This window comes from Aethalodelphis obliquidens, unplaced genomic scaffold (assembly GCF_003676395.1).
Source record: "Aethalodelphis obliquidens isolate GAN/ISIS:26980383/991018 unplaced genomic scaffold, ASM367639v1 scaffold67, whole genome shotgun sequence".
NCBI lineage: Eukaryota > Metazoa > Chordata > Mammalia > Artiodactyla > Delphinidae > Aethalodelphis > Aethalodelphis obliquidens.
The window spans coordinates 4,810,356-4,821,884 of NW_020838011.1; the positions used below are offsets into that span (position 1 = coordinate 4,810,356).

The 11,529-nt window shown below is 35.7% G+C and overlaps 1 pseudogene; it reads left to right on the forward strand.

Annotated features, from left to right (window-relative positions):
• Positions 1-1,481: 1,481 nt before the first annotated feature.
• LOC113611044 (serine/arginine-rich splicing factor 7 pseudogene) lies at positions 1,482-2,187 on the forward strand (annotated as a pseudogene).
• Positions 2,188-11,529: the final 9,342 nt, after the last annotated feature.

The following is an 11,529-nucleotide window of genomic DNA, read 5'->3' on the forward strand; positions in this document are numbered from 1 at the left end:
TTGGAGACACATGACATATTCTTGGATGAAAAATAGAATGTTTTAAAAATATCAGTTAATTCCAAATTAGTTTATTGGCTTAGTGTAAAGCCAATGAAATGCCAATTTTTTCCCATCTTCAACTCAATTCTCAAAATTAACAGGACAAATAGTAAGAACAGAATATTAAGATGTTTTTAAATTGTAACAAGGATAGATTTGCACTACCAAACATAAAAACATGTCATCATGTTATAAAAACAAAATAATGCAATTATGAAAAATCATAGTACTGAGCAAGGTTTAGAAACCAGATCAGTAAAACAGAACGAATTGTCACAAAACAAAGTAAAATATATACATATATTGTATTTATCATATTCTTAGTATATAATAAAGATATCATTATAAACTATTAGGAATGAAATACACTTTTCAACAAATATATGAAAAAAGTGTACTTAAAAATAAAAAATCAAATCAGACCATGGTTGTATCCAAAACACCCAAACTCCAGATGAATTAAAGTGTTGAAAGTAAAATTCATAAACAAATGAACAATAAACAAATGAATTAAAAATCTAGAAAACACTGATCTCAGATCAGAAAGGGCTTTTTGAGCCTTCTAGTTCCTGAAAATTATATCACAAGGAAAAAACTGATAAATTTGCTAGATTAAAATTTTGAAACATCTTGATGGTAAAATACCATAGAAAACATTGAACAGTCGGAAACATATTTAAAGTAAAAGTGACAAAGAAAGAGGATGTAGAGACATAACTGAAGCCCAGCACTGGGCAATGGTGTACAAGTTATAGAAATAACTATCTGGCAAGTATTTTGTTGATAGCATAGTATAACTAAACACCAGGATTTACAGAAAAGTCTTAATTTCAATTTATATAAGACTTACCATTGGCAGGTTTTTATATTATATTGATAGGTTTTCTCAATATGGACACATCTATGACATGTTCATAACTTCATCATCCTGAGTTATATTAAATCATGGCTTAAATCCCATAAATTCTGATCAATCCAGCAGCATTTTCCTAATGTACATGTATCAATAAAACATAAGGTATGGGCTTCCCTGGTGGCGCAGTGGTTGAGAGTCGGCCTGCCGAAGCAGGGGACACGGGTTCACGCCCCGTTCCGGGAAGATCCCACATGCCGCGGAGCGGCTGAGCCCGTGAGCCACGGCCGCTGAGCCTGCGCGTCCGGAGCCTGTGCTCCGCAACGGGAGAGGCCACAACAGTGAGAGGCCCGCGTACCGCAAAAGAAACAAAACAGAAAAAAAAAACACAACCCTTGGCCTAAGGCAGTTGACTATGATGTACCAGACAACACTAATCAATCAGAGTTTGAGTTCCCTTTATTCTGACAAGGCTTCCTAATATAAGCCATCAAAAGTAGTTTAAAACTTGGTAGTCCTGAGTGCCGCCGGGACCGTTGGTGAGTGTGGCTGCGTTGTAGGTTTTGTAGTAATCGATCTCTAGGCACTGCGAGCTGAAAGAGCCGAGCTCGCAGGCCAGTCATCATGTCACGTTACGGGCGGTACGGAAGAGAAACCAAGGTGTATGCTGGTAACCTGGGAACTGGTGCTGGCAAAGGAGAGTTAGAAAGGGCTTTCAGTTATTATGGTCCCTTAAGAACTGTGTGGATTGCCAGAAATCCTCCAGGATTTGCCTTTGTGGAATTTGAAGATCCTAGAGATGCAGAAGATGCAGTGCGAGGCCTGGATGGGAAAGTGATTTGTGGTTCCCCAGTGAGAGTTGAACTATCAACAGGCATGCCTCGGAGATCTCGTTTTGATAGACCACCTGCCCGACGTCCCTTTGATCCCAATGATAGATGCTATGAGTGTGACGAAAAGGGACATTATGCTTATGATTGTCATCTCTATAGCTGCCGAAGAAGAAGCAGGTCACGGTCTAGATGACATTAAAGATCCAGAGGTAGGCGATACTCGCGCTCTCGCAGCAGGAGCAGGGGAAGGAGGTCAAGATCAGCACCGCCTCGGCGATCTAGATCTGTGTCTCTTCGTAGATCAAGAACAGCTTCACTCAGACGATCTAGGTCTGGTTCTATAAAAGGATCGAGGTATTTCCAATCCCGGTCCAGGTCGAGATCAAGATCCAGGTCTCTTTCACAACCAAGAAGCAGCTGATCGAAGTCCAGATCTCTATCTCCGAAAAGAAGTCCTTCCCCATCAGGAAGTCCGTGAAGAAGTGCAAGTCCTGAAAGAGTGGACTGAAGCTCTCAAGTTCATCTTTTTTTTTTTTTTTTACATCTTTATTGGAGTATAATTGCTTTACAATGGTGTGTTAGTTTCTGCTTTATAACAAAGTGAATCAGTTATACATACACATATGTTCCCATATCTCTTCCCTCTTGCGTTTCCCTCCCTCCTACCCTCCCTATCCCACCCCTCTAAGTGGTCACAAAGCACTGAGCTGATCTCCCTGTGCTATGCGGCTGCTTCCCACTAGCTATCTATTTTACGTTTGGTAGTGTATATATGTCCATGCCTCTCTCTCGCTTTGTCACAGATTACCCTTCTCCTTCCCCATATCCTCAAGTCCATTCTCTAGTAGGTCTGTGTCTTTATTCCTGTCTTACCCCTAGGTTCTTCATGACATTTTTTTTTCTTAAATTTCACACATATGTGTTAGCATACGGTATTTGTCTTTCTCTTTCTGACTTACTTCACTCTGTATGACAGTTTCTAGGTCCTTCCACCTCATTACAAATAGCTCAATTTCATTTCTTTTTATGGCTAAAAACCCTCAGAGTGGGAGAAGATATTTGCAAATGAAGCAACTGGCAAAGGTTTAATCTCCAAAATTTACAAACAGCTCATGCAGCTCAATAACAAAAAAACAAACAACCCAATCCAAAAATGGGCAGAAGACCTAAATAGACATTTCTCCAAAGAAGATATTACAGATTGCCAACAAACACATGAAAGAATGCTCAACATCATTAATCATTAGAGAAATGCAAATCAAAACTACAATGAGATATCATCTCACACCAGTCAGAATGGCCATCATCAAAAAATCTAGAAACAATCAATGCTGGAGAGGATGTGGAGAAAACAGAACCCTCTTGCACTGCTGGTGGGAATGTGAATTGGTTCAGCCACTATGGAGAACAGTATGGGGGTTCCTTACAAAACTACTAATAGAAATACCATATGACCCAGTAATCCCACTACTGGGCATATACCCTGAGAAAACCATAATTCAAAAAGAGTCATGTACCAAGATGTTCATTGCAGCTCTATTTACAATAGCCAGGAGATGGGAACAACCTAAGTGTCCATCATCGGTTGAATGGATAAAGAAGATGTGGCACATATATACAATGGAATATTACTCAAGTTCATCTTTTAAGGAAAAGTTATTTTGTTTACATTATTATAAGGGATTTGTGATGTCTGTAAAGTGTAACTTAGGGAAGGGTAATTTAACCATCTAATCAAAACGAATCTGGACTATTACTCTGTAAATTCACAGCAGTAAGGTAATATAAATTTTTGTTGAATGTATTAAATCCTATGGTCTGAAAATGTAGGTTTTATTTGGCACATTTAAAATAAAATGTTTCTAATTAGATTTTTGATTTGTGTTCAGTATTAATGCTCCTCAATTTGGTAGGCTTCAAGAGTCAACCTTGATATTAACCGTATTCATACAGACCTACATTCAAAGTTTAATGGTGTTATTTAAGTCTTGAACATCACTGAATAGTATATATACACTTGGAAGATTCCTTTCTACGCTTAGAGTTTTGGGTAAGATGGTAAGAACTCGAGTGAGTCCCCCTTAGTAGCATGAATGCATCATGACGAGTCCCTAAATTAATCTATTGGAGTTGGCATTATTAGATGTCATCAGGCTAACGATCTCTTTTGTCAGGCTGTAGGGACCACTGACTTGCTATAAAGTGAACGCAATGGGAACTGAGCAAGAGTAGCTGGACTTAATGCTGGAGAAACTGAATTTTCTGAAACCTATTTAAGTATAGTAACTAATTGAGGTTTTCAGCCTATTAGATAAGATGGTGTCAAATTAGAGTTCTCCATTCTAGGAAGTTATACTCAATGTTCCTTTGTTTTCAAACACTAACCAATTTTATGCCAAAATTTTTGCATGTCTGAAGAATAGTCTGAATTTGGGACAAAACATCTTCATGTAAACCAGCTTTGCAAAATTTTCCAGCCCAGATATTCTCCTCTGTCTCTTCAAATGGATTGCCTTACTCTGAGCAGAGATCTCTTAATTCCCAAGTTAGATTTTGCAGTTCCCGAACACCAACACACTTTATCTTATTCTGCCAGGCTGGTGCAAAGTAATTAAAGATGTCAATCAGAAATGTTAAAAAGACTAAAGTAGTTTTGTAAATCCGACCTATATTTATTGTAGTTATTTTTTGGTAGTTATTTTTTGTAGTAGTTATTTTTTGGTAGTATCTGGTAAATTTTAGAATTTTAGAGCCAGTAGATTCTGTATTTGGACTTTAAATATCTTAAGTATCATAGGGCAGTAAAAATTTTGAGTTTTCTGGTCAAGCTTTTGGTGCAAAAAAATTTAGTGCTGGTGGCACAGCTGTCTGCCCTTGTTTCTTATGCTTTTAAACAAAGTTATTGGATAACTTTACAATTTGGGAATACTGATCTGCCTCAAGTTTATTTACTGGTCTGAATGATCATTAGTATGTTGGAAGTTTGGATGTTCTGTTTTGGGAATTTTGACAACTGGCTGCGTTATATGGTTGGTATATAGCTATGTGTGTAATCAGCAGGCTTATTTGTTGCACTTGGTCAGCTTTAATTGTTCTGTAGTATATGAAGATAAGATTACTCAACAATAAATCTGCAGAGAATAAAAAAAAAAACCCAAAAAACTTGGTAGTCTTGCCACCCTGTTTTTAATAGAACAGGTACATACCTCAGCTCCTGTCTTTTCCTTTATTGAAAAACTGACAGAGCATTACAAAATGCATCTGCCTTAAATATTTGAGGCCAACTATAAAACATCAAGATACGTGGTAATAAAAATGCATCCGTGATGATGTGCTGTGAAAAGAAATATGCATAAAACTGTCAAAAGGCCAGCAAAACAAGACAAAACAAAACCCCCGAAACATGAAGAGCAGGAATGAAGTTAGAAAAATAATTTTGCTAAGAAGGCAAAAATATAGTGGAAAAAAGCCTGGACTTAGTGGTCAGGAGACCTGACTTCTACTCTTTCCATGGGAGCTAAAACCTGGGTAATGTAGGCAAATTGCTAAGTTTCTCCAGGCTTCCCTGCACAAATTTAGAAAATAAGGAGGCAGACTGGATGATTTCCAAGCTTCCTTCCAAAGCCAAAATCTGATGAGTTTTTAGTGATTTGTAGTTGTTAGAAAGAAGACAAGAAAATTCAAATTCTTGCTTAACAATCTTCAGATGAAAATAAAATTTTCTTTTTTAACTTGTAGAAATTGTAATTGAAATACAAATGGCCACAACTCTCTCTATATGTATTTTTTGCTGCTTATTTTTCTAGCACTTGGTTTGATAGTTATTTCTCATGATCCGTTTTTACAAATAAAGAACTCAATATCATCAAAATTGCTATCAGATATTTACTCACATATACTCAAGTACTCACATGGCCATGAAGCAAATGTGTATGGAGTTCTTAACAAATTCTTTCCTTAGACCTAATGGTCCTTAAAGGAGGCTCTGTAAATATTTACTGAGCTTCTACTATGTGCAAGGAACTATTCTAGATTCTAATAATAAAGTGATAAACAAGAAAAGCAAGATATTTGATCTGACCTATTTTACATTCTAGAGGAGGAGGATGAAGAATAGATTAGCAAATTAGTAAACAGATAAAGGAATAATCATCTCACATGATGGTAAGTTTTATGAAGAAAGTAAAATGAGCTAGATGTATGCAAATGTATTTCTATCAGTTCCTAATTTTCCTTTCCTATCATAGGGAGATTGCCTTCTTTATTATATGATTAACAGCTACCAGTTTAAAACAAATGTTCAACCTGGACAACCAGACACCTATTCCCACACCAAACACAGAAACCAGCTTGGCCCAATGGATGTAACTTCTGTTTTGTTCTTCCTTGTCCTAGTATTTTCCATTTCTATTTAAATCTGGAATTTAAGATATCAAAATGGATCTCTAGGGCAAAATCTGGAGATAAAATTTACCATTTTAATTAATGTACTAGATGATGAAATATTTAACATATATGAGAGAGGCTGATTAATATTAATTTAATGTGTTTTTTTTCCCTTCCTGTAAAGATTTGTACTGAGATGTGGTAAGTTTTGAGATAATACTATATCCCTTACTTTTTATTATTTGGATTTTCTTTATTAGATAGTTTTTTGGAGATGTATTACCTGAAAATATAATTTGATTAGTGGGGAAGGAGGATTAGTGGATGAGTGCCAGGCTAGATGTGGTCTCCTCAAGGCCATTGACAAGTCCTTGTTTTTCTCTGTGACAGCTGCTGAAACAAAGAGCACCCTAGGCTGTTTGCAATTCCCTATTTCATTGTGTGAATAAGAATGAGCTTTTCCAGGCCACAGCACCCTGGGAACTCAGCCTATTCTATGTTGGAACTCCCTAGCTGCCCTTGGGATGGAGTGGGCTCACCCTGTGGATCTGTGCAATTTACTGCTTACTTAGTTGCTGGTGCAACTTGCACCTCTGGGCTAGGTACTCTACCTTTAGTTTCAAGGGGAATTAGCATCTTCTGCAATGGCATAGAGAAAAGATAATTATTAGTGGTCAGAACCTGAAGTTGAATCCCAATGGTTCTAATATTGTTCTAATTGTTCCAAACAGTTCTAATACTACTATTACCAAAAATAAAAATCATGATAATAAGAGCCAGTATTAATTGTGTTTTAGGCAGTGCAAAATGCTTTATGTGTTATTTCAATTAATATTTGTAACAACCCATGGAGGTAAGTATCATTGTCTCTTGGTATCTGCAGGGGATTTGGTTCCAGGACCCCTGTAGATACCCAAATTCAGTGGCTCAGGTCTCTTATATAAAATGGCATAGTGGAGTCAGCACTTGGTATCCATGGATGTGGAACCGCTGGATACAGGAGGGCCAACTGTATTATTATTAGCACAGAGAGATTAAATAATTTGTTCAAGTTGAGAGTGGTCATTTTTTTAACTTAAATTCTCTTGTTCTTAGCCACTTTGTGTGACAATGTTATTTAGCTTTCCTTAGAGTCCTAGATTTAGTTTCCTCATGTAAAATAGGAATAATAATGTTTCCTCCTCCTCACATATATGAATGTTTTATATATATAATATGTATATATATATTCATAGAGACATATCTATCTCTGTCTCTTGTCTCTGTCTCTTTATCTCTTTTTCTCTATCTCTATCTCTAACTTTATCTCTACCTCATCATTTAGCACAAAGCCTGACCAGTGATACATTGTTAATAAACAGTAGCTCAGCTTTTCTTTTTTTTTTATTTTTAAAATTAATTTCTTTTTAAAAAATTTTTATTGGAGTATAGTTGATTTACAATTTTGTGTTAATTTCTGCTGTACAATGAAGTGAATCAGTTATACATATACATATATCCACCCTGTTTTGGATTCTTTTCCCATATAGGCCATTACAGAGTATTGAGTAGAGTTCCCTGTGCTATATAGTAGGTTCTTGTTAGTTATCTATTTTATATATAGTAGTGTGTGTGTGTGTGTGTGTGTGTGTGTGTGTGTGTCAATCCCAATCTCCCAATTTATCCCACCCCCACTTATCCCCTGGTAATCATAAGTTTGTTTTCTACATCCATTACTCTACTTCTGTTTTGTAAATAAGTTCATTTGTATGCTTTTTAAAAATTCCACATATAAATGATATCATATGATATTTCTCTTTCAGTGTCTGACTTACTTCACTCAGTATGATAATTTCTAGGTCCATCCATGTTGCTGCAAATGGCATTATTTTGTTCTTTTTTATGACTGAGTAATATTCCATTGTATATATGTACCACATCTTCTTTATTCATTCCTCTTTTGATGGACATTTATGTTGCTTCCATGTCTTGGCTATTGTACATAGTGCTGCAATGAACATTGGGGTGCATGTATGTTTTTGAATTATGGTTTTCTCTGGGTATATGCCCAGGAGTGGGATTACTGGATCATATGGTAGTTCTATTTTTAGTTTTTTAAAGAACCTTCATATTGTTCCCCATAGTGGTTGTACCAATTTACATTCCCACCAACAGTGTAGGAGGGTTCCCTTTTCTCCACACCCTCTCCAGCATTTACTGTTTGTAGATTTTTTGATGATGGCATTCTGACCAGTGTGAGGTGATACCTCATAGTAGTTTTGATTTGCATTTCTCTTATAATTAATGATCTTGAACATCTTTTCATGTGCTTTTTGGCCATCTGTACATCTTTGGAGAAATGTCTGTTTAGATCTTCCACCCATTTTTTGATAGTGTTATTTGTTTTTTTGATATTGAGCCACATGAGCTATTTGTATATTTTGGAGGTTAATCCCTTGTTGATTGCTTCATTTGCAAGTATTTTCTCCCATTCTGAGGGTTGTCTTTTCATTTTGTTTATGGTTTCCTTTGTTGTGCAAAAGCATTTAAGTTTAATTAGGTCTCATTTGTTTACTTTTGTTTTTATTTTCATTACTCTAAGAGGTGAATCAAAAAAGATCTTGCTATGATTTATGTCCAAGAGTGTTCTGCCTATGTTTTCCTCTAAGAGGTTTATTGTGTCTGACCTTACATTTAGGTCTTTAATTCATTTTGAGTTTATTTTTATGTATGGTGTTAGGGAGTGTTCTAATTTCATTTGTTTACATGTAGCTGTCCAGTTTTCCCAGCCACTTATGGAAGAGATTGTCTTTTCTCCATTGTATATTGCCTCCTTTGTTATAGATTAGGTGACCATAGGTGCGTGAGTTTATCTTTGGACTTTCTATCCTGTTGCATTGATCTATATTTCTGTTTTTTGTGCCAGCACCATATTGTTTTCATTACTGTAGCTTTGTAGTATAGTCTGAAGTCAGGGAGACTGGTTCATCCAGCTCCAGTTTTCTTTCTCAAGATTGCTTTGGCTATTCAGGGTCTTTTGTTTTTCTATACAAATTATAAAATTTTTTGTCCTAATTCTGTGAAAAATGCCATTGGTAATTTGATAGGGATTGCATTGAATCTGTAGATTGCTTTGTGTAGTATAGTCGTTTTCACAATATTGATTCTTCTAGCTCATCTTTTCTTTGCTTGTGCAAGGTGCCTACTCTAATGTTGAACTGAACCCAGAGAGGAGAGCAAGAAGTTGGTATGCATCAGTGACAGATACATTTGGTTTAGTTAGGTCTGACAAATTTAATGAATTTACTGAAGACAAAATCAAGTCTGATCTTTTCTGATTCCTCACACAATGGCTAGACTAATGTCATTACCAGCCATTTATGAATTCCTACACATTTATAATTTTTTATTCATACTGATAATGCAAAACTATTGTTATCACTTCCTTTTTATAGAGAAAGAGAGGAGGGCTAAAGAGACGAAATGATGTGTTCTAAGTCATACAGAAAGTGACAGTAAGGGTATGTGTGTGTAACTACAAAGTTCATGATATGTTTTGTAAATCAGATTACCTCTGTGGCAGACAGATCCTAGGGTGGCCCCCATGGTTCCCTACCCCCTGATGTTCATGTCCCTTGAGTGTAGGTGGGACCCATGATTTGCTACTAGTCAGTAGAATATGGCAAACATTAAGGGCTTCTGCAGATGTAATAAAAGTCCTAAATCAGTTGGTTTTGCATTAATCAAAAGAGAGATTATCTTGGGTGGGCCTGACTTAATCATACAAAAATGCTTAAAATAAGGACTGGGCTCTTCCTGAGGTGAAAGATTCTCCTTATGGACCTGATGAAGTAAGCAGCCATATTAGAGAAACCTACATGGAAGGAACTGTGGAAAGCCACTAGGTGCAGCCTCTAACCAACTGTTGGAAAAAAGCTGAGACCCTCAGTAATACAGCTGCAAGGAAATGAATTCTGTCAACAACTTGCATTAGCTTGCAAGTAGATTCTTTCCCAGTCAAGGCTCCAGATGACAGCACAGCCTGGCTGAAATGTTGATTGCAGCCATGTGAATTGCTGAGTAGAGGACCCATCTAAGCTTTGCCCAGACTCCTGGTACATAGAAAGTGTGAGATAATAAAAGGTGTGTTAGTTTAAGTTACAAAGATTGCAGTAATTTGTTATGCAACAATAGAAAACTACAGCAATATCAAAAGTATTCATTCAACTAATATTTGTGGAGTAGTTTCTATGTGCAAAGTACTGTACTAAGGCCATATTAAATGTAAATAAAGCTATTTTCTAGAATCCCTGTCCTCAAGAAAATTACAGCTGCAACAGTAGAATCACATTGGCATCCTGGTACCATTTGGCTTCTTCTAGGAAATTTTATTAGCCTTTATTGGCAATCCTCCATTAATCGGAACATGACAGCCAGGTAGTAGTATCTATTTCTTGAATTTTGACAAGGATTGGGCTAAGAAAAATACTTTCAAATACAGAGATATTAATTTGGACCTGAGTTCTTTTCTAAGCTCATACGAAAACATGATATCCAAAGATAGCCAAATTAAATAGATATTTTTATGATAACTTCACGTTGGGTTACATTTGAAGGTTATAGATCTCTTGAATTCCTTTTTAATTTTAAAAATGTATCAGTATTTATGACTGTAGTAAGTCCTATTGTCCCCTGAATTTGAACAACATAGTTCCTAAATTAAGGGAATAAAATACTCCAATAAAGATGTAAAAACAAAAACAAAAACAAAACAAAACAAAAAACAGATGATATAAATTCAATACTAGTTTACGTGAAGTTATATTAGAAAGAATGTTCTTTGATTTCCAATCATGGAAATCTTGGGGGAAAAAAAGATTTCCAAATTCAATTCAAAGCATACAATGTTAAATAAATTTGTTCTTATTGCGATCTAAATTTGTGTTTCTTAACTGACATAGGATTTTCAACATCAACATTCATTCAAATTTGTTTGCATACTGGAAAAGTCAATTAAGCTGAATAGGTCATTCTTATGTTGTAGGGCATATCAATTTAAACTCCAGAGGAAATCTTCTAACTCCTATATAGGAGTTCTTGGGCTTTCAAGCAAGAAGTATAGAAAATATTTCCTTATACTTTGTTAACCTCAAAATAAATAGCTTTTGTAGGAGGTATCCCACGTTTTGGTCTTTTCTGAAATCCAGGTACTCTCCAAATAATATTAAACATCAGTATGCTCAAATTATTTACAAATTAAGCATACTAACATCAAATATAGAAAAAAATGCAAATTAACATGATAAATTATCAGTAAGAGGTGAATATTCTGAAGTGAAATTATACAATAGCAGGTACACTAAATACAAGATCTCAGAATAAGAATAAGTAAGACAGAGATTAATTATATAGTAAACAGAAGAATGGATTTAGGTT